The sequence below is a fragment of the Megalobrama amblycephala genome, linkage group LG11 (assembly GCF_018812025.1).
Source record: "Megalobrama amblycephala isolate DHTTF-2021 linkage group LG11, ASM1881202v1, whole genome shotgun sequence".
Taxonomy (NCBI): domain Eukaryota; kingdom Metazoa; phylum Chordata; class Actinopteri; order Cypriniformes; family Xenocyprididae; genus Megalobrama; species Megalobrama amblycephala.
Genome location: NC_063054.1, coordinates 7,011,118 through 7,036,629, shown reverse-complemented (window position 1 = coordinate 7,036,629; position 25,512 = coordinate 7,011,118). Strand labels below are relative to the sequence as shown.

The window sequence follows — 25,512 nt, the reverse complement described above, 5'->3', positions numbered from 1 at the left end:
CAGTTTCTTTTAATGAATTTGATTTCCAAAACGGTCTTGGCTGCAATACCCAAAAGTGTTGTACTAATGGTCTCTAAATTCTACTCGGGCTTACAATGCTTTTGGGAAACAAAGCCCTGAATGATCTGTTAATGAATCTGTCTGAAATTGAATGGATTTATTTATTTAAATCCTTATCTACAAGTCATGCAGATTAATTGAATTCTGAGTCAGTCTTTTTAGTTTTTTTTTTTCTTTTTCTTTTTTTTTTATGATTCGGTTGAACCAATTTATTGAATGATTTTAAAATACCTTATCTATTTATAATGACTAGAAAAGTCATGGAAATTCATTAGCCAGGAAGGTTGGGTTGTAGAATAGAAGTCATTTAATGTAAATGTTATAGCAAATCATTCTTTTGCATTGGTTTTATTTTATGATGAGGGGAAATTGATTTGCAAATTGTATAATTTGTTGGCGAATCATCTGAAATTGATCATTTAAAAAAAAAAATCCTCATCCACTTACCACATTTGACTGGAAAAGTCATGGAGCAGTAAAGGAAATTTAGTGATTTGTGAGCTCATAGTTATTTTGAATCAGTTTTTTAATGAAGCAGTCAAATTGATTCACAAGCCAATCTGAATATATATATATTTTGTTTATTTGTTTTTTTTTGTTGTTGTTTTTTTTTTTTTTTTTTTTAAGCGAGAAGTCATCGAAATCCACTTAATTCTGAGTCCATTGTTCTTTTAAACCAGCTTCTTTTAACAATTTGGTTGAATAAACTGATTTAATGATTCTAAAATTCCTTATTCATTTTTAATGGCAGAAAAAAATCATGGAAATGTATTAGTCAAGACGATTGGGCATTGCAACAAATCATTTAATTGTCATCTCTCTCTAAAAAAAAAAAAAAAAAAAAAGTTCCCTTGTCAACCATGCAGCTGAATTCACATTCTCACCAGACCAACCATTCTGAACGAAAGAACAGACAGACAATTTGGAAACACTCTCGTGAAAGCAACAGAAAACTGACGAGAGAAGCGAACAGGATGGCAGTCATGGGAAAGATGTGTCTGAGAAGGCTGCTAGACATCAATGGTTTTTCTCAGATACTGGTGTAAGCTAGCGCTTGTGACAGCATGACAGCTAGAAATCCTCTGGGGATGTGCTTTCAGATCCACAGCAGGAAATGAAATATGGAGATGATGGAAACTACAAGCCTCTGATGGCCAAATGGTGTTGGGAATGCAGTTATTTGCTGCTGCTGCTGTCTATGTATGTGTGAGTCAGTATAAGTATGTGTACTGGTCCTTTAGTGTGATTTTGGGGTGACAACATCTGGCTCTCAGACGTTTGGAAGGCGCTTTGCTTCCCAGGACGGAGGGGCGGCAGACGGTCATTCCAGCTGGAGATGTCTGACACCATCCGCCACTGGTGCAGTGGACCAAAGAGAGAGCAGACTGAGACTCACACACACACTGCCTCATCCCCCCAGCTCCTTCCTGGCAGTAGATGAAACAGAATACTAATATAGACTAAATCATTTCAGGTTACACCCTGTCCTGGGGGTACAGATGTGTCCTGCTGAAATGTCTTGATGTCAAAGGTAGCTTTTTGGATAGAACATTTTTGTTTTCAATAGGTGGGACTTAGAAACAATTTATAAGAAATGTCAGTAAGAGTGTTGGCATTGGACAATCGACCCTCAGTCTTAACATGGACTAAAGCAGTTTAACATACAAGGATTGACACGTACAGCCCAAAGTTTCTGGTTTTAAACCATAACATTATTTGCTTTAATCCTTCTCAAAGTACTCAATATATATAGGTACATCTGCTCAACCAGCCTATTTTCAAAACCATCGAAACCAGTGGGTTTGAAGAAAATGTATTTAAAGAATAAATAAATAAATGAATACATACTTGTGCATTGCTAGGTGCAACAGAACCTTGCAGAGACAATACGTGTTGCAAAAAGCACCATGATAACGCCACTTTTGGTCTCCCATCGCCACCCAAGTCACCTTGGACATCCAAAGACTGTCTCCTACAAATACTTCACCTTCAGTTCTTTGTGTTATTCTGGTGTAAACTGACCTGACTCTGTTGACATTAATTACATTAATGAGCAAAATCTTCTGAATACTACAAAAGCCAAAGATAGTTACGCAGTGGTTTTTGGAGACAAAGCAAGGCATGCAGTGTTGACGAAGATCTTCCTGGAACACAGTTCCTATTCAAAATCATTTGCAATGCTACATTTAGTTCCAAGAAAAGTGAAAATGTTGCTTGGCAACCTTAAGAAACAATGAGCTCCTATTTTCTTATTTTAAAGGAAAAGCTAAAAAGGTCTCGAATTATTTAGTTCTTCATAATTCAGAATATGTCTGAAAAAAGACAGATGTTCAATTGAATTCCATATGAAAATAAATAGTGCACAAATCCATAGACAATACCCTTTTTGTCTGGTTTAAAATCCAATTTACTCCACAAGAGCTTGTTTGTTTTATTGTTTAGTTCATTTTAATTTGGGGATCAAATTATTCAGATTTCAAATATTTGAAGAACGCAAAATGGCAAATTGGATTTTTTTCCCCCCTCTACAATGATACAGTTAAGCTGCAGATTTGGCTTATTCGAGAGAGGATCTATTTATGACTGTTCATTCTCCCTGTGTTTCAAACACCTTTAGTGCTGAACATTGAAAATAAAAAAAAGACATGATCTGGATACAAACAGATATTGCTTAAAAGGTACTAACATACAAATGGTTTACTTGTAAAATCAGTGTAGTTAAAATAATGATAATAAAGACAATGACCACTAAATGATCTTTCCTAAATTAACACAAAAGGAACATTTAAAGGTGCCCTAGAACCAGTTTTTACAAGATGTAATATAAGTTCTAAGGTGTCCCCTGAATGTGTCTGTGAAGTTTCCAGGTTCAAAATACCCCATAGATTTTTTTTTTTAATTAATTTTTTTAACTGCCTATTTTGAGGCATTATTAACTATGCACCGATTCAGGCTGCGGCCCCTTTAAATCGCACGCTCCCTGCCCCTGCCCCCTCAAGCTTCTTGACTGTAATACAGGTGCATTTACTAAAGTTCACACAGCTAATATAACCCTCAAATGGATCTTTACCAAGATGTTCGTCATGCATACTGCATGCATGCGTTCGGAATTATGTGAGTATAGTATTTTATTTGGATGTTTACATTTGATTCTAAATGAGTTTGATAGTGCTCCGTGGCTAACGGGCTAACATTACACACTGTTGGAGAGATTTATAAAGAATGAAGATTGTGTTTATGCAATTACACAGAATGCAAGTGAATAATATAATGAAAATGAATATTATTAGCGATGGCTCTCTATGTCATAAAAAATTAATGAATACAGTAACAAATGAATGGTAACTTTAACCACATTTAACAGTACATTAGCAACATGCTAATGAAACATTTAGAAAAAACAATTCACAAATATCACTAAAAATATCATGTAGTCATGGATCATGTCAGTTATTATCGCTCCAGCTGCCATTTTTCGCTATTGTTCTTGCTTGCTTACCTAGTCTGATGATTCAGCTGTGCACAGATCCAGACGTTAATACTGGCTGCCCTTGTCTAATGCCTTGAACATGGGCTGGCATATGCAAATATTGGGGTTGCACATATTAATGATCCCAACTGTTACGTAACAGTTGGTGTTATGTTGAGATTTGCCTGTTTCTTCGGAGGTCTTTTAAACAAATGAGATTTACATAAGGAAGCAATAGGTGTTTGAAACTCAATGTATGTCTTTTCCATGTACTGAACTCTTGTTATTCAACTATGCCAAGGTAAATTCAATTTTTGATTCTAGGGCACCTTTAAAAATCAACACTAATGCAAAGAGCTGGTTTTGTTGATAGATTATCTTAACACGCTAGGCCGTTAACTGCTAAGTTTAGTGGGATCAAATCAAGGAGTATGAAACACAAAGCCTATAATGAATATGAAAGTATACAGGATCCATAAGAAAAGAATTTTAATTCAAATTATTTTTTCTTGTGTTGCTAGCTGCTAATGTTTGTGGTTTTATGCAAACCTTAGCTGATGTCCATTCCCTGGTATGCTAATATTTGCAACAGTATCTTTCTTTTTCATCACTTTGTTGAGGTGGAATATAGTGAATGATCCATGCACTGAAGACTCGCACCGCAGCAGATTTGGGCTGATAAAACAGCTTACTGATAAGAATCTCGTCAAGGTCACGGTGAGTATTTCTTTCACGGCTGTGATGGGAGTATAGATACAATTTATTCTCAGGACAGCAGTGGTCTCCTACTGTTAGATCCAAAGATATTATAGCATTGATTGAGAACAAACCCTACTGAACACACAACCCTGATTTGAAACTGCACAGATGCACTTTGATCAGAATTCAGTGATTGCCCAATGTGAATTGACCTGAACTTGAATTTAAACTTTCATAGGTTTAAGTCATGGGAAGAAGTCTCAAAATAAAATAGCATTTGACAACCTGGTCTCATGGAAAGAGCGAGCCACAAAAATACAATACGTACATATCGCTGCAGTTTCCAACAGAAATGAACACTAGAGGCAGTAAAACAGCAAGTGCTTTTAATCATTTCCATACACAGTTATGATTACAGGGTCAGATTATGGATTAATAAAGACTTGTTTTCACATATCCTTGCACAATATTATGTTATGATTTCAAAACGCTATTTACCAAAATGCACAATTTGTAAATGAATATATGTTGGACTTTGCATCACTTAACCAGCTCAATATGTTTCGCTTTTCTGATATAACAAGCTTGCTCGGTAGCTTAGCTGATACAGAGCTGTACTTAGGACGAGGAAGCCTTGGGTACGAATCCGGGAAAAAACGAGTCACGGTAAAAGAGCTCAAAGATGAGAGATCAAAACAAGCTAAAACAGCACGGTTACGGATGCTTTTTGTGTCACATTTGCTTTTGTTAACACTATCAGGTAGGTTTAGGTGTAGTGTTGGTGGTATGTAATTTAAAAAAAAATAATAATGGAGCATTACACTTTTAGCACCACTCACCAGACAAAATTTCAAATCAAAACTGCAGTGATTCGTATAAAAACCAACATTATAAAAATCTACCATATTCACGTTTATCTGTTCCCGCAAAAAAAATTAAAATGCTTTTAGCGCCACTCAGTGGACATTTCACATTGAAACTGCAGTGATAAGTACGTATTGGTATGTTTTTTGCGACTCGCAAAAACTTTCCCACAGGTACGTTTTTCTAATGAGACCAGGCTCGCATTTGAAGTTTGAGTTGCTTTTGTTTGTTCTAATGTTGTGACCCCAAAAAGTATTCAGCATGAATACATCTTTTTGTGAGCAATTCATCCATGCATGTTTCATTAAAAAAAAACAAAAAAAAAAAACAATTGTTTGACCTCATAATTTTTAATCAAAATGTCATTAACTCTATCTTCCGGTGAAATGTCAGACTTCTCTCTGGTGAAATAAGGCACGACTTCTCCAATAATTTAGTCTGCTTAAACCCGCCCCTTTCTTACATTCCACTACAAGCTCACATTCAGATCTGCCTCCATCCAGTCAACATCTGATGGACAGAACCAATTCCCCATCCTACTTTTTTTTTTTTTTTATAATGCATTTCACTTGTACGTCACAATACATCTACAATACACACAACATCTGTCTACTTCAATTTCATCACGACTTTATAACACATAAGACTGAAAATGTGCCTAGAACCAATGTGTCCAAGTAATATTTTGTTTTTAAAACTGTTTATCTATTGTTATCATTATATTGCTATTATTGTCATTATCAACAAACCAAAAAATGTGCTTAATCTATCCTAAAAAAATAAATGCAACTTTATATTTTGTCTTATCTTAAAATAATTATTTCTCTAAGGGTACTTCTGTCTGAGCGATTATCAGGATGCTCTATAAAGTCCTAGAAATTATTAGGGCTGTAACGATATGCGATATGAAACCGAAATCGCGATACGCAGGTCCACGAACCTGTATCGCGATGTGAGAAGGCAGAATCGCGACACACCCCTTCCAACTCCCAGAGTTATCCTTCCTGTCCAGATCCAATGCTACCACATTTTTAAATTACTATAAGTATTAGGGGTGTAACGATTTATCGTAGATGGTGTGTCTTAATCAGCTCTCTAGTTCAGTAAGTGTTTCGGGCACACATTGAATCTTGCAAGGTTTAAACGTTTCTCATGTCAGTCTCTTGCATGGTCGCGTGAGAAAAGTCGTGGCTTTCTTTCACCGCAGTGCACAGCAACAGCTGTGCTCACAGAAAAGCAAAAGACGCTTGCGATGCTTTGCTTTAAGAAGTTCTGTGGGCCCGTTCACATATTGTGTCTTTTCCGCGTGCAAGTCAGTTATTATTTTCAAATGTAGCTGCGCGGCAGGCGCGCTCATAATTGGATCAACGCGGTCGCGACGCGCATGCAATTCCCAACTTCTCAGAATGCCGCAAGCGCACCGCAGGTCGTGTGACAAGAATCAACCGATCAGCTATGGCCTTTCCGTAACAAAACATCAAAAGCTCAGCCGAACAGCTGATCATAGCTGTACATGGTGGTTTTTATATCTTATCTCCATCAATATATCTCGTAGTAAAACTAATGCAAGGGCTAGAAATCATTTATCCTTTGCAGAAACATCCTGATCCTCTTGGAGAGCTCAGTTCATGGTTGCATAGCAACGACCGACGCCACAGGAGCGCAAGCGCTTTGGAAAGAAGGAGAAGCGGTGCAGCCGCGCCTTCCACGCGCTTTTAGACGCGATATGTGAACGGCCCTATTCATAATTCTAAGTTCATGTTAAATTTAACATTTTTTTTTCAGTGACAGACAGCCCTATTCAACTGTTAATTTGAATACAGAAGGTTTTTATTAAAATTTTATATTTATTTATTTTATTGAAATGTGATCTTGTATGTACAACAAGGAAAATTATTTGTTGTTAATTAATTATTAGTTTTTTTAATAAATCTTGTTTGAATTTCAGTTTCATTTTGTTCAAAATATCGTGATACGTATCGTATCGTGAACTCCGTATCGAGATACGTATCGTATCGTGACCTGAGCGTATCGTTACACCCCTAGAAATTATGAATTGTGCTCTCATTATTTAAACATGGTCTTTTCTAATATGTGCATCACTGACATTTTGCATATTTTATGTTCTGAATCATTTTACTTTTTCCCCCCTATGCACACTTTTTAGCAACCTAATTATATGGTATGCTCTGGAACAGTAAAGTTGTTCGAGAAAAAACCCCCAAAAAAAACACCTAAACCTTGGATTTACCATGCATTTCTACACAAATATGATCTAATTCTCAAATGTCTGTGAATCCCTAGGCTAATGTCTCTTCCAAACACAAATTGGAGTCAGGAGTCAGCTAACCTGGAGTCCTAGCAATAAAATGCTCACCGATGTTAAGAACAGTCATGGAGTGTCAGCTAAAGACATCCTAATGAATACTGCCTGGCGTATCTACAAGTAAAACACTAAACAAAATGTTGTTCATGAAAGCAAGCTACAAAAAAAAACAAAGCTGAGCTGAGCTGTTTGTAAAACACACATAACATTGCTGTATGGGTAAAAGTATCATGGTTCAGGGCTACTTAGCTGTCTCAGAGGCTAGACAGTTTTCTATTGTTGGTGAAAAAAATATCAAGAGTATCAGGTAATTTTGCATGAGAATGTAAGGCCATCTGTCCGCCAATTAAATCTACAAGAGAAGTTGGGTATTGCACCAGGATAAGTGAGGAAATGTACTTTTATGGTCTGTGCACTTTTTTTTTTTTAGCTTAACAGATGTGATTGTATAAATTGTTGTTGTATGGAAACCAGTTTATTGTTGTTGTTAATAATAATAATAATAATAATAATAATAATAATAACATCATATAGGTTTGGAATAGGCATCAGGTCAGTAAATAATGACAGAATTTTCATTTTAGCTTAACTATTTATTTAAGGCCGAAAACCAGCAGACTGACAGGCTGGCAGAAAACTCAATAACTCCACCTGACAACTATAAATGGCCTATCCACCCCCACCCCCACCCCCACCCCAACCCCAACCTACTCTAATATTGATTGTCATCACAATCTTTAAAATTATTTGTTGCTTTTATTATAGCTTTTTGTTGGAGTTCATTTTACAAATATAATAGAAACAAGTGTGATTGCTCAGGACACTTATTTCAGTGACAATAGGCTCTATAAACAACAAATAAGAACCTGACATATTAGCAAATCACTCGGAGACAGCTCTCTGCCCACCTTAATAAATGATGTGAATGTGGAGGAGGAACTACCAGTTTGTCAAACCTATGGCAGATGGGGATGTTTAGGACACTTTTTTGGAAACAAACAGCTTTGCGACACCATTTTGGTTACACCCACTAAAAGACTGAGACTCAGCATTAATGTTCAGCTTGAAAAAAAAAAAAAAAAAAACACACACACACACACACACACACACACACACACACACAAAAAAAACCACACACCTAAAATGGAAATGAGCTTTTGCGCGATTGAATGTACCACAAGGTTCAACCAGAAACTGCAGCTGCCTTTTTAAAGATTGCTGAAAACTACAGAAAATAAAAGCAAATGGATTGCTGCAATTTGCAGAAACGACTGTAATCCAGGTACCCGGATGTGGACTTGCACTTACCATTGTGTCATGAACTGTATGTGAAGAGTTTGGTTCCAAAACGCTATAAATCCATTTTGATTAATTTGAGTAAAAATGTTTTCTCTCCAAGAAAGTGGCAAGATGAAAACCACTATTTTCTGTTTCAAACTTTCACATAGCACCTTTAGGTTATAATAAAATTAAAAATTCAAATCCAGATTTTGATTTTCAAACATTTATTATAAAAAAATTATTTTTTTTTTTTTTTTTCCCAAAATGCAATAAATCCATTGAATCAATATAAAAGTTATTTTTCATATTGAAACTGTTGAAAAAACACAACATAGTAAGTTGATCCACATATATGACAGCCTCTGAACTTGGTCAATACTAATATGATATACATTGGGCTAAAAATACATTCAGTCATCGCTCCCAAATTGAATTCAATGGCATCTTGTTATGCTATAAATTGCTATAATAATGCTATAAATTAATTATGTCTCTAGGGCTGCAACTAACGATTAATTCAATAATCGATTAATCTGTCGATTATTTTTACGATTAATCGATGAATCGGGGGGGGGGGGGGAACATTAATTTCCAAACTTATATTCAAAACAGAACTGACAGTGCAAATTCACAGTGCAAAAAATCCTCAGATCCTCAGATCGTGCAAAAACAGGTTGCTCTTTTAACATCCCTGAGCTGTTAAAGTAATAAAAAACAAAAAACACAACACAAAAACATACACATGTATGCTTTACAATATATAGGTTTTTTTTAAAAAAATAAAGTGCACAAAAAGATGTATATTTTTGTTTAAAGGGACCTGAGCTGTCAGAACAATACATCTTTTTTTTTTTTTTAAATAAAGAAAAATAAAAATCAGAAAACTTAACAGGATTTGTTTGAACGGTAGAACTTCTTCTCTACACTACACTCACTCACTCCCAAATATATTTGTCAACAATAACCGATATGGGACAAAGCACAGAATAAATACATGACAACAGATCAGTGTTAATTTTGACAGCAAATTTTTATTTAGTTTTAGTCATAGTCTTTTGACTAAAATGCCATTCAGTTTTAATCATGTTTTAGTCATTTGAATTGTTTTAGTAGTTGACTAAATATCACAAGATTTTAGTTGACTAAATCTAACGGGTTTAGTTCAATTGTATGCATTAAGAATTTCTCTAAAATTTCCAAACCCATTATATACTCCTGGAGAAAACATCTACTGTATTAACCTATTAATATGAATAATATTAACATTTGAACATGCAATACAGACACAGATTTAACTGCTGTGACATAAAAAAAATATTATCTTATAATTCAATAAAACCACTCCTCCTAAAGAAGAACACAATGTCTTCTTTTCAATGAATGATATATGCATTCTTTATAACAACTTGCATACAACATTCCTTATGGATTAAATATAATTAATATATAATAAATCCTTATTAAAGCTAAAGAGCAGTGAGTGATTTTCTCTGTCTTTTGTTGTTTGATTAATATTAACCCTTTTGAGTGTGAGTTTAAAATATTCTAACTGTCCCCCCAGAGTGAGTTTTAGAACGTTTGCCTTTAATGTTTCCATAGCGACGCGTCTTGCGTGTCAATGACAGATGGATCGCTATTATTTTGTTTTTCCTTGTTTATTAAAAATATTCACAAACTTGCTTACTCTCCGATGGTCTTTCCTCTACCTCCGCTCTGATGTTTATTTATTTATTTTTGCTCCGCTCTGCTTCGCGCTCAACCGCGCCTTTTTATACTCAAACATCTCCGCGTCTTATTGAGAGGCGTAATAGTCGCGCAACACAACGAATCGATAATGAAATTCATTGCCAACTCTTTTAATAATTGAATTTTATCGATTCGTTGTTGCAGCCCTATATGTCTCCTTTTTTCATTACCAATTAAAGAGTACCTGGCACCACCACACGGTTAAAATAAAAACAACACATTTGCCGAGTACATTGGAATTGACTGCAACTACCCAGGGGCATCGCTATACTGCAAACAATTCAAATAGCAATCATGTTATGTTTTTTTTTTTTGTTGTTGTTGTTTTTTTTTAATCATCAGATGTTTAGAATCAAAACTAGCAATGCCAAATTCGAGAATCATTCTTGGTCAAACGGCTTTTAAAAAATATTCATGATTCAGTTTTGGGGACCGTGACAGAAATTTGATGCTGTCGTGGAACAAGCAACAGCCGGCATTTTTCTTCCTCCCGAGTGCCTCATCTTAATCTCCTCACGTAAATGATTACATTTCGATGGCTTACGTTTCTTCCCCACCGCAGAAACCACCATATGTTCATCAATGCAGTCAAAATTATAAATTTTTCTGTTTTTGTTGATCACAAAGCATAATGTAGATAAGGAAAACTAGGATGCTGGGTGTAATCAGAGCACCGCCATTACTGTTTACAATGCGTGGAATGGTGCGCTGTGTGGTTGAGCGGATATTTCGCATTCTGCAGGGAAAGGGAGAGTGACATTTGTTGCAGTCTGGAAAGAGAAAACATGACAGAATACCACGGCGGATAACGCATTTTGAGTAAAATTAAAAATGGACTTTTCAGTACTGACCAGATACAACACTGATTTTGGCAAAGAGACTGTCCTCCAAAAACAAACGACCCTATAGGTTGTTTTTTCAAGCACCTTATTATGAACTATATTTACGTTTTAAAGTCATGCGCCCTCTAGCTGGTGTAAAAAATAATGACAGTGTCGTGTTAAGTCTGATCGTTACCATTCAAAATGCGTGTTCGTTTAAATGCAATGTGTGGACTTTACACCATTTCTCCTATTTCCATTTAGCTAAATGGAAATAGGTGATTTATAGTGCATATACACTTTACGAGCACATGCGTTCCCTGGGATCGAACCCACGATCGCATGATCACATGATTGCATATTGTTATTGCAATGCTCTGCCAATTGAGCTACGCAAACCCAAAATAAGATGCCGATAAAAGGGAACAATGCAATAAAATGAAAGTGTCCTGTTGTCGATAGGGGCGCAACTTTAGTAAACGCTCCTATGGGTCATATTTCAGGGAAGTGACAAACAATCTATATGGTCGTATTGGTTGGAGGACATGTTGATAATATCATACCCTAGAGGTTATATATTGTGTTGTTTAATCACTGATAGATAGATAGTCAAGTCAAGTTGAATTTATAATGCTTAACAATAAATAAATAATAAATAATAATGATATAATTGATCTTCCAGATTTAGATCTAGCTATGTAGTGTTGTCTAGCAGATAAAGCATTAGGGCTGCTCGATTATGGCAAAAATCATAATCACGGTTATTTTGGTCAATATTGAAATCACGATTCTTTAACACGATTATTGGTGTCTGATATGATCAAAGTCTTATTTCATGATAGGAGTAATTTTAAATGTCAGTGAAATTTCACAATTAATCAATACTTCAGCAAAACTAATGCTAGTTTAATTAGTGTAAATAAAAAGTCCTCAAAACAGCCACAGACAATAAACAGTCAACAATAAAATAAAAACAAAGAAACTAATTACAAACAAAGCCAACAAATACAACAGAACAAAAATACAAATGAAATAAACAGTGCTTTAGGTTTTTCAGATCGATGTACTTATGGTGCGTTCACACCAGATAATAAAGCATTAAGCGCGAGTGTTTTACATGTTAAGTGAATGCAAAGACGCAAATAGACATCCTGCGGTGCGAATTGAGCATTTCGGGCATTTGACGCGCGTAACGCGTGATTCGAGATTTTTTATATATATATATATATATATATATATATATATATTTTGAGACTACAAGCTAGCTAAAGCCAGTAAATTAGCTTATTCGCCGTATTTTACAACTACTTTCCCGCTGACGAGTTGATGTGTTTATTCAGAGGAAGTGTGCAGAAACAAAACTGCAGCCGCCTGACAGAAGCCACTCTCATGACGCGAAATCGCGTCTGTTGTGAAGTGAATTTCATGCGTGAATGAAGCGAGTAAACTCAAAATGTTCAAGCGTCCTACGCGCAAATAGCGCATTTTATTCGCGCAAGTCGTGTCTGGTGTGAACGCCCCATAACAGTGGTATTCAGATAAGTATTACCCAACAGAAATTTAATAAAGTAATCAAATGTAATAAATGCTGTATACACTAAAAATAGACTAATTTTTATTTGAAACTAAAAAAGTTATTCACTCAAGAGCAGTGAGTGATTTTATCTTTGTCTTTTCTTGTTGGATTAACAATGACTTTAGCAATCATTAATGTTGGCTGCTGTCCCTTTAAGAGCTGCATGGACCCAATATAAGCCTACTGTTATGCTGCCTTCACGAGGTCTTGGAATTATGGTAAATACGAGTTTCCTCTGTAAAAATTGCACATGAACACCCTTTCATTTCAAAACATGAATGCGATGAGCTTGTAATCATGACTTCAGAAGTGGTAATTATCAATACACACGCGCACATTATCAGTTTTCACTTAAAACACAACCGACTGTGTTTACGAGGATTCTTACCAAAACAGCATTTCGATATATCTGTGTGTATAAATATTATATATACACTGATCAGCCAAAACATTAAAATCAACTGACTAATATTGTGCTGTGCTGCCACAATAGCTCTGATGCATCAAGGCATGGACTCCACAAGACCTCTGAACGTTTACTATGGTATCTGGTACCAAGACATTAGCAGCACATACTTTCAGTCCTGTAAAATGAGAGGTGGGGCCTCCATGGATTGGATTTGATGCTCCAGCACATCCCGTAGATGCTCAATCGGACTGAGATATGTGGAGTTTGGAGGCCAAGGCAACGCTTTGACAGGTGGTAAGTAAAACCCAAATAAATGCCAGGACCCAAGGTTTCCCAACAGAACATTGCCCAGAGCATAACACTGCCTCCACCAGCCTGCCTTCTTCCCATAGTGCAACCTGCTGCCATCTCTTCCCCAGGTAAATGACAGACACCTTTGTAACATGGCCAGCATTACATTTTTTTCAGCAGTGCCTCTTCTGTGTGATCAGACCAGACAGGCTTGTCTTCACTCCTCATAGGCATCAATGAGCCTTGGTCACCCATGAGCCTTGGTCACCCATGACCCTGAAACCGCTTCACTCGTTATTCTTCCTTGCCCAAATTTTGATATGTACTAACTACTGCATACACCCCACAAGACCTGTCATTTTGAAGATGCTCTGACCCAGCTGTCTAGCTATTATTTCTGACCCACTACTTGGACCTTGTCAAAGTCACTCCGATCTTTTCACTTGCCATTTTTTCCTCCCCCAAGAAATTAAATATATTAAATACAATACAATCAATGTTATTCACTTCACCTGCCAGTGGTTTTAATGTTGTGGCTGATCAGTGTATAAATGTCAGGAAACTCGTTGTAAGGATCACTGTCGAGTCCAACTGCCTTTAAGTTTTACAGTTTCTCCTATTACAGCTACGAGTCAAAATCCGCTAGGAGGTAATTAAATGCAACAAATCATGTAAAAATACAAAATCTTTTATTGGAAAATTAAACAACATTTTATCAAACTTTGATAATTACCTTAGTCTTTTAAAAACTCAGATTTTTTTTTTTTTTTTAATAACCTGTCAAGTTTATAACATATATTACTTCAACATATGAGAGTCAAATTGGATGACTACAGGAACTAATCTCAAGATCACTCTTTCATCTATTGCCAGAATTGTGAAAAAAAAAAAAAAGTAACTGAAAATATCCAAATCAAGAATGTCAAAATCAGAACATGTAGTTTGTGCATTAAAAAAAAAAAAAAATGTCCATCAAAACCAACACGTTGAAAAATGTTCACTATGTCGGTGAAGTTTTTCAATTGGATTGGATTTTATTCTCTTTAGCATGCAGAAATATTTCACTCAGTTCACTAATCATTCCGATTCAATTTTAGCAAGTATACTCGCATGCGTTATATTATACACAACATCGTATTTGACAGACAGCATGTTGAAGACACTCTATGCACCATTTTCTCCCTCTTCTCGGAAAGCAACGACACATTCAAAACATCCGGTAGTGTGGATTTTCCAGTAAATGCTTGTACTCATTGGACCTCTGCTTCTCGTAAATAATACTGTGTATTATGCATGTTATTTTTTGACAGACATAAATGTCATGAATTTCAAATGATGTGGATTTGAAAACAGACGCATTGTAAAGTTGTAATTATTTATTTCTTAGCTTGGATCTCTTGGTTTTTATTGTTTACCGTTATGTAGTTTATTTCTAGAGCCAGCCATCCTAAATTGTGTAAGTTGCACCACTGTTCCAGAGTACCTATATTTGTTTGTTTTCCTGCTCTCAGTCTATAGCAAGAAGAATTACAAAAAACTTCACTTGGTTTGACTCAAAAAAAAAAAAAAGGGAAAATGGCAGCAGTTTTCCTTGACAGACCTGGTGTGAACTAATGGTTGATCCATTGGAATCACTCAAATGACAAAATAAAGCATAGACTTAAGAGCAAAAATAACTGAGTGGTGTCAGACAGGACATTGAGTTGTGACAATGAAGGAGCAGTTCCATCATACCACATACATCTCAACCTGTCACTTCACTGTTCTCAAAACATTACAAAAATGTTTCTAGAATTGAGTTGAATGTAGTGGGAGTACAGAATGCTTCCTAAATCAGAGGGAAAGTCTCTAAAAATGACACCACTCAAGTTGTGACAAGTAGTTGCAAGTATCAAAGGTAGTGATTGTTTATAATAAAATCAGTTGGTCAGTTTTAACAACTGAAATGTGGTTCACTAGAGACTGATAAGAAATAAAGATGTCAACACTACAGAAATATTATAGCCAAGATCATGCAAACATCGGGTACACTTGTGAGATATTGTATGAAGTCACAAATGTGAGATATACAGTGCCCTCCACAATTATTGGCACCCTTAGTAATTATGAGCAAAAGCAGCTGTGAAAATAAATCTGCATTGTTTATCCTTTTGATCTTTCATTCAAAAAATTAACAAAATTATATCCTTTCATTTAAGGAAAATAATTGAAACTGGGGGAAACTTACATTATGAAATAAATGTTTTTCTCAAAAACATGTTGGCCACAATTATTGGCACCCTTTTATTAAAAACTTTTTGCAACCTCCTTTTGCCAAGATAACAGCTCTGAGTCTTCATCTATAATGCCTGATGAGTTTGGAGAACACCTGACAAGAGATCAGAGACCATTCCTTCATGCAGAATCTATCCAGATCCTTCAGATTCCTCACTTTCTCACTTTCTGAGATGTAAAATCACAATTATGAGAAAGTTGCAATTACTAGAACTAAAGTTGCAATTGAAGATTTAAACAAAATAAAGTTGCAATTACAAGAAATAGTCAATTTGATGTATAAAGTCACATTAAGAGATTATAAAGTAACACTGAGAAATAAAGTCACAATTACTGTACTGGCTTGGACTTCACACTAATTGCTGTTCATGCATTTTTGCTTTTTTATTATTGATCAAATAATGACTGAAGTAAAAATAGAGAGCATTTCATTGTACATCTGCCAGGAAAAAAAGGACGGAAATAAATAAAAATATCTTATGACAACAAGGATACTTTGAAAAATGCACTCAAGAAGTTTTTGAGTTGTTGTCTTTTTCTTCAAGATGAATATAAATGTAATTTTGGTAGATTAAAAAAAAAAACATCCACAGCAATCTATACTCACAGGGAGCTCTCACAATGTTCCAAACCAAAAGGCCACTGCTGTCATCCACAAACATCACCTCTTACAATCTGATGAGTCTAACTGATCAGAGCGTTTCACTTTGAGCAGGAACTTTAAGTAGTCACCGGCACGGACTGCTGAGTTCAATTAGCAATTCACCATTTTAAAGCCACTTTCATCATACTGTCGTCATCTAAAATCATGTCCTAAGACTAAGAACGGCCATTTTTCATGTTCTCTCTAATCATTTCATTGACGTCTTTGAATTTATTAACTTTAGGGAATGGCTTTTAAAGAATTTGAGAACTTATGATGTATAAGGTCTGGTTTCTGAAGACAGGATGATTGATGTGGATATAAACATTTGTCATCAAGGCACAAATCGCTACAGCTGGAAGATTAATGGAAGAGTGTGATATCATGTCGATGTGACATTCTGCAAAATGCCACATCCCTTGGCTGCACATTGTGCTTGAAATTGTTTGAGAACTTGTTCTCAGGAAAAGGATGTCAATAGGAACAACAACAACAACAACAAGATTCACAAGCAACCATTACGTGTGGAGTATTAGTTTGAAGACTTGATTAAAATTCAAATTGATTAAGGCTTGCAGCTCTTTAATTAACCAGCATTTTCACCACTTTAAAAAAGTAATCAAGCAAAGTGCATGCCGTGTAAGGGCACTATTATTTCAGGTGCCTAAAAGATTGAAATAGCAAATATATATTTAGTAATATTAATATTGTGTTATATTAAAAATCTTGAACAATACTACTGTATCTACGCTCAGATTTCATCATGCATATTATGACATTTACACCTTCTAATCTACAGCTACACATTTAGGTAAGTGTACTAAAGCAACTGCAAAACCTCCATTGCTGGAGTTTCTCAGCACGCACGATCAAATCAACTTAGTTGATTTACTGCGTTTTACACCTTATTTGGTGTTGTGTTTGTTGACTCTTTTAGTTATGAGTCATGTTGTGCTGACAGTGCCTCTATCTTGCGTGCCCTCGTTGTACCCAATTAAAAGTACAATATGCAGCTGATGAACCAACAATTTTCACACTGTGATATCCATTTCTCATTACTGTGAGAAGAATATTCACTCACTCAAAGAGTGAATATTATTCTAAAAAGTATATACACAAGTATATAACTCATTTGACTAATTCTTTTTCAAATTATTACTTTTGTGACCTTTTCTGGGTGTTATTCCATTTGACCTGAAAAAAGGTCAAAATCTCAAATAAATTAATTTTCAAAATAACTAAAACAAAATACATTTTCCAAAATTACTAAATAAATAACTGACCTTGACAAACAAGGTGTGTTCCATTCATAAGTGCCTTGCGAAGTGGACATCATAGGGTATTCCACCATGAGATTCCATTCCAAAGGGAGCAGACAAGTTCAGTGAAGCACTGTAAACAGCATTAAATGAGAGTTTTTAGCACTTCGTGATGATCACATTGCCCCATTTTGGGTAAAAAAAAATAGAAGTAAAAATAATACTATAGTATTACTATTTTTCAACAAACTACTTACTCTAATTTCAATCATATTATTTTTTCAGAGAATAATCTCTTAAGTAGCAATACTTTTACTACTTAGTAAAAATTTTCCTTTTAGTCATTGTCCATCACTCCAGTAAAAAAAAAAAAGAAGTTTGACTAAAATAATTATAATGCAGTAAAAACCATTTGAGGCTCCAGCGTTTTCGATTTTAATTAGTCCCAGGTTTGTTTTGTACATGGATGTTTGCAGGTATAAAGCACGTGAGAGATGTGACAGTTACAGTTCAACTATCATAATTTAGTTGTTAAACTGGATAAAAGATATCTAAAAGAACAAAATTATGTTTATTTTCATATTAAACATCGCAACACATGTATTACTCATAAGGGCTTTTCACACTGCACTTAACCCACGAGTTATCGTCGTTCTAGACACCGCTTTTAACCCCTGTAATTTAGGGTAACCCACTTGTAATTTAGATGTGGGGTTAGCACCACTTTTTACCTGGGGTTATGAAACCCTGCTCTGGAGCAGGGTTAGCACTGCTTTTGCGGCGTTAACTCCACATCGTGGTGTCAAACGTGTACAGTGTGAAACGATGAGGTGTTAGAATGTTACAATAGATGCTTAGCAACCAACAACCAATTGCGTGCCTTATATTCACGTGCTTTGGCCAGTCATGGAAACACCGCACAATATATATAAACAGCTGTTTCTGCGTATGATTGGAAAAAATGACAAAGAGCAATGAAAAAAACATGACAATTGGAGTGAAGAAGAGACTGTCATTCTTACCTTTATAGTTTGAAAAGTTCATTCAGAAAAAAACAAACAAAAAAAACTTGATATTACAGTCAGCAATGAGGACGCACAATGCTAGAGCCTTTATGTAAACACGCCATGTGCTGCGATTGTCCAGTCAGTAACACTGACATCACAGATAAGCAAATACGGACTTTAAAGGTGCTGTAAGTGATGTCACGCGTTTTTAGGCCAAAACATTTTTTGTCACATACAGCAAACATCTCCTCACTATCCACTAGCTGCCTGTCCCCTGAACATACTGTAAAAAAAACGCGGTCTCTGTAGTCGCCACAAGCTTCGAAAACGGCAATAAAAACAAACTGGTGCAGCCTGGACCACAAAACATAATAAACATGCTCCAGCCAATAACCGACAAGAATGATTTTAAATGCGCGTTCATGACTGTTTCAGGAAGCACGGAGGGGAGGGGGAGAAGAGGGAGGAGGGAGGGTCTAGCTAGCCTCTGTTTTGTTTGACAACACTTCGAACGTCAACAGGAAGTTACTCCACCCAGGATCACTTAGAGCACCTTTAATCCAGGGTTTAGGAATGTGCAGTGTGAAAAAGCAGCTTATGAATACCCAGAATTAACTGTGAAACATGAATAAAGATAACCCAGGATTCCATGAAAAGCCCTTACAGTTAACCCAGGGTCATTCTAAACCCTGGGTTAAGTATAATGGCTTTTCACACCGCCCTTAACCCCAGGTTATCGTCATTCTTATCACCGCTTTTAACCCTGGGTTTCACACTTAATTTAGAAGCGGGATTAGCACCGCTTTTACACAGGGTTATGAAACTCTGCTCCGGAGCACTTTTGCGGTGTTAACCCCGCACTGCGGTGCCAAACTTGTACAGTGTGAAATGATGCGGTGTTAGAACGTTCCAGCTAGATGCTTAGCAACAGACAACCAATCACATACTCATATTTGCCTGCTTTGGACAGTCACGAAACACTGTGCATTGTATATAAATGGTAAATTTAATGTTTGAGAGAAAAAAAAAAAATGTCAAATGCTGACAGAAAACATGACAATTTGAGTGAAGCAGTCCAAAATGTCCATTAAGTATAAACTCAATAGTACAGTCGGCAACACAAGGATGTGCAATTCTAAAGCAATGTAAACACGCGTGCTGCGTTTATCCAATCAATGACACTAACACCACAAATAAGAATGTTAACCCATGGTACCGTACCGCTCTACATTTTTCCTTGTTCAAAAAAATCATTTCATTAGGATATACATCACAATAGGAAAGAAAAGACTATCGCAACATAACATTTTAATTATAATATCTGGACAGGTACACCTTTGAAGAAATCATTATTGAATGCATTTTTTTTTAATTGTATTCATTAAAAAAGTTTCACAAAGATAACTTAAATGGCACAGATCAGATTTTATTTAATGGTCAAGGTTAGTATTTTTTTTTTTTTAAAGCCCAACCTGGCTTACTGAAGTGTGGATCACCATTTTGTCAGTAACAGGAATATATATATATATATATATATATATATATATAAAAAAAATAAATAAATAAATCCACATAACAAGTACCACACGTCGGGTTAGTTTGAGCTCTGCAGAGTCGATATCACAGCACACTGCCCACCCACTTTCACTTCGTCTGCAGGGGGGTATCAATACCTGTCAACGGCCGACAGTTTGTTACGACAGGTGGGAAAACAAATGCTGCGCTGACAATCAGCTTGCTGCGAAATTGTCTTGAGCTAACAATTCATCTACAGTCTTGAATTCGCTTTTTATTTGTGGGCGAGTTCTTCAACTACAGCCTGCATCTGTCTCAATCAATAAGCTGAACTGCCAAGGGGCTGCAAGCAAACTCGTGTGTGTAAGCGTGCGTGTGTGTCCACACAGCTCATTTCTGCCAGCTCACATTAGTGAAGCACCATCCTTATCTAGCCCAGCTATAAACAGGGCTCTCTCAACAAGAAACTAATAAACCTTGCACTGCTATTTTGCTCTTGTTCCCATCAAATCCATTACAGATATCAAGGGTGCTTATTGTCAGGACTGAGACTCTAAGAGTGAATAAGAGCTATCACGCTGAGCGCATGGGCAGAACTGATCTGATATGACCTATAATTTCAAGCAAAAGTAGACAATTAGGGCACATTATCAGTATTTTTTTCCTTACCTCTCAACTCCGAAGAAGCCACTGTGTGGAAGAGATGTCGGCCCCTGAGGCCTTAAAGCCAAGAGTGTGTAAAATCAATTGGGCGGCACCACACTCATCCTCCCCCATTTCTAAAGTCCTGCAGCTCCAATTAATTTCTTAATGAGAGTTTTAAGAGTAATCGCTCCAGATTGATCCAGAATGGAGGTCAGTGCTGAGTGCTGGTGGGAATTGAGACTGCCTCCCTCTTTTAATCTATCGTTAAACACATTTCAGTCGCCAAGCAGAGAGAGATGAAGCAAAACGAATCCATTTTTCTCTGAGCTCCTGAATGATTATCCTCCTAACGAGAGAGCATCGCAACCTGGTAATCCAATATTAGAACAAGAAAACCGGCAAAAACCTGTAAATAAAAATTAAAACAGCCTACCTTTATGCATCTGGATATCTGAATATTCAGCTGGATTTATTTAAAATTCTGATCGGACAGAAATGTAATTGCATTTACCCTAAGTAAAATGGACAACGCCACTTGTTAAATATTTACATGTTTATCCATTTACAGAATTTGAGGGTGTGTTCACACGGTTTACATGGTTCATTTGGATTCCGAACCTAAACTCATATGGATACGTATTATGTTCACAACCTGATTGGTCGGCTTTTATGACGTATATTTCGCGACACAACTTACTGAACATTCAAAACAATGCTGTGCGCTGGGCTAAATGCGCTTGTTGTATGTGCGTGACCTACATATGATCGCATTTAGACCAGCTGAGAGCCATGCTTCACCATTTTGACAGATAAAAAAAAATAAATATATATATATATATATATATATATATATATATATATATATATATGGTCTACTGTGTTTAGAAAGATTCCCACAGTAAATGGTGCTAATGGGTCAATTAAAAACTAGTCTTAAACATAAATAGAAGGAAAAGTCTAGTTCTCAGAAATGTACTCTTTGTATTCATGTTGGTTTCATTTGGTTTTAAAAACTGACATTTTCACGAAAAGTTCAAATTTAAAGTCGGCATGAAAGGGAAGTTGTGATAGTCTTTTAATTCTTTTTGTGATGTATATCTGTGTGAAGTGGTTTCTCGTTACATATTAAAACACATTTGCATTTACACTACCAATAACATTATAAAAAAATTACATTAATGTATTGATCACAATATAATTTTTAAACTTTATAAGTACCAGCAGACAACCAGAGTTACAGCACTATGATGGTACTTTGTTTTGAGCCATATAATGCATCCAGTTTTTAATGTCTGCAATAGTTTAACATATGCACGACACAGTTCTGAAGAAAGGGTTTTGAGTGTGGATATGAAGTTTATTTATGACTTTGCACAGTACATGTATGCATGTGAGGGGATCTGTATTCGCTTGTTGCATTACCACTGGAATACAAATTCATGCATAAAATCAGCTTCATGTTTCACAAGCGTATGTTGAAGGTCATGTAAAGAATCTAACCCAACCAAACTGAATGTCACGAAAACTGCTTTAAATATTCCCTAACTCCATTTGGTTCATTGCAGAGGTTGACTGACTACTCACAAAAGGGAGCTAAATACATCAACCTTTTGGACAGTCAGTTCTTGGCTATAACTGCCTATAAAATTATATTTATTCTACTATTTGAATAGTTTATGCAGAGGCATATCTGCTTCTCGGGGCTCTTATATATTGCATATAAAAAAAATAAAATAAAATTTTTTTTTAAAAAATAGCCGAATTGTTCTCCTCATCACTCACAATTATGTAACATCATTATTTGTCATAACAACAGGACTGAACTTGGTGACACTTTAGCAAACAAAAGTAAAAAGTAATTGAAATTCTGCACTTTACTTTACAAATTACTGACCCTCTCGTTCTTCTCAAACATTTGTTTAGCTCAAAAAGTAATGTTTTCATGCAATTAGCATTTGTAATGAAGACACAAACCCTAATTGTTGGGTAATTATTTTTAAACAATCCCCATGGTGACTGGTCAAGCAGTTCATAAAAGCCCAATTATTTTTATTTTCCGATCTATTCTACTCCAATATACAATCAGGCAGCTCCCATCAAACATAGAAATATATTAATGTTAATACCAGCTAAAAAAAATTGCTACTATTACCATTAAGTTATGAAAACAATATTTCTTAATGTTTTCTAAATGTTCATTTTTTTATTTATTTTTTTATTATTATTATTTTTTTTTCTTCTTCTTCCATTTTGTTTATGTTATGTTATGTTGAGTTGTGTTGTGTTGTGTTGTGTTGTGTTGTGTTGTGTTATGTTAGTTGTTAGTTATGTTAGCTAGCTCCCAGATTGCTGGGTAGCCTATTAGCATGAATGCCATGACAACAATGTAGCCTTTAAAATTATTAGCAAGCTATGTCTTCAATTTCAATTTTCTTGTTCTTGGAATAAAATAAAGACAGCACTAAAGTGACACTTGTGGCCGGCGCAGGTAGCCTTATGCCAAGGATTCGGGATCTGTCATTGCTAATTCAAAAGATGTGTCAAAGCCTCCGTTATTAACTCGAAAACACAATGGCGGCTCAGTTGAGAAGTTATTAGTATCAAGGTGGAGCACGAATGTGTAAGTTCAATAAACAATAAGTTAATATTAAGGAACTTACATTTTATACACAATTGCCAGTTATTTCTTCTGTTTTGCTCTCCGGCGAAAATAGCCACCACAAATGAAGCCACGGCGTTTTGTTTTGTCAAAGTCCCTTTAAGACAAGTCATTTCACTCGGCGGCCATCTTTGAAACGCCTCTCGGGCATCCTGGGCATCATGCAGCTCCAAAGCTGTTTGCCAAGCTTTCGATTAAATTTCATATTTGAAATCACCAATGAAATCTGACAACAACCGTCTCATAATTTTTTTTCCAAACGCTCGAATCATGACAAAAAACCTGTATTTTTATGTTGGATCAAGCTAATGCGCATGCGCAGACCTAAATGCGCGTCTCTTGTGCCTCATTTCAGAGGCGCGCGTCTGACTGTTTCTATAGAAACCGGTGCTTCTAACGGCCGCTGCAGTGACGCGATGACTTTACCAGTCGGCGATTGGCTAGAAGGCGGGATTCATGTGACGTCACTGTATTTTATCGCCGCCATATTTGTGTCCGGTCACAGCTGCGCGCTCTGTTTAAGTCTATGGCGACAGCAGCTACAACTACCAGAGGAAGGCCAACAAAACACTCTTAGAAGGTTCACAACAAATGTACAATATGTCTGGGATATGTGGTGCTGTTAGCCGTTTCAACAGTCATCAGAACTACAAATTTATTTGATTCCAAAGGAGTTAGATCGGCAGAATTATTGGCTTCATTCAGAAAGGACCACACCACTGGCAGCCAAACAGCAACGCGCAACATTAATAACTGCTGGGACTGTAATTTACATAACATTATAATTGTATATAATATTGTATTAAAATATTGTGAATTCTAGTTGCTGTGTTTCGGCGTGTTATTACAGGATGAACAAATTCACGACACGAGCTGACTACATTACTTAGTTCAAGTACATGCGTGCATGAGTTGTGCAAATATAAGTTGTAATTTTATGTCTATCTTGTATAAATATATATGAATTACCCTATAGGCTATAGGATGTGTTCCTTTGAGTTAACCTTCTAGCAAAGTGCTTCATTTTGCGGGTGTTCATTCAGCGCGTGCAGCTCAAATAATACTGTTATCAAAATGAGATGATTTGAGAAAAAAAATCTGTTATTGTTCGTGATCCTTATTAATCAAACCATGTGTTGCTGAATACAGTACGAGAACAATATAAGAGCTAGTTATTAAAAATAATGCATTCATTTAAAAAAAAAAAAAAAAAAAAATTTAAAAAAAAAAAAAAAAAAAACATGAAAGTTTTAATATTACTGTAAACATTTTAATGACTTAATCGTGCTGCGCACGCTGAAGTTGAAGAGAATAAAAACACATAAACTGAAAGTTAATCAACTCAACGGAACACATCCTATATAAAATAATTCAGATATTTATACAAAATGAAAATAATACTACAACTAGTATTTGCACAAAATCACGCATATATGAACTTGAAGTAACGTCATGGAACTCCGAAACACAGCAAATAAGCCCAAATAATTCACAACGTTATGTTACAAGTATATACGATTATAATATAATTTATAAGACGACAGTCCCAATCATATTAATGTTTTGCCTTACTTTCAGCTCTGTGGGTTATTTACCTCAACGAAACACATCCTTCATAAGAATAATCAGATATTTATACTTCATAAAATTAATATTGCAAGTTTTATCTGAACAAAATGACGCGAATGCACAAGTGAAGTTTGAACAAGTTATGTAATCAATGTTTAACTCCAGTAGACGCCCTCTTCCCACAACAACACGCTGAAACAACAACATAGAGAATTTCACAACAACATTTATTACAAAAGTGTTCTCGTTATAAAGTTACATAAATTACAGTCCCAGCAGTTATTAATGTTGTGCGTTGCTGTTTGGCTGCCAGTGGTGTGCTCCTTTCTGAATGAAGCCAATAATTCTGCCGATCTAACTCCTTTGGAATCAAATAAATTTGTAGTTCTGACGACTGTT

The 25,512-nt window shown here is 35.8% G+C and overlaps 1 long non-coding RNA gene across 1 annotated transcript in view; it reads right to left on the bottom strand.

The window, feature by feature from the left end:
* The window catches only part of LOC125279041, a 100,450-nt gene extending 76,823 nt beyond the window's left edge, over window positions 1–23,627 (bottom strand). The window contains exons 1-2 of the long non-coding RNA XR_007187302.1: window positions 23,546–23,627; window positions 17,743–17,851 (exon numbers count right to left, since the gene is read on the bottom strand). This is a non-coding gene — a long non-coding RNA (uncharacterized LOC125279041). The remainder of the gene's footprint in view (window positions 1–17,742; window positions 17,852–23,545) is intronic.
* Window positions 23,628–25,512: the final 1,885 nt, after the last annotated feature.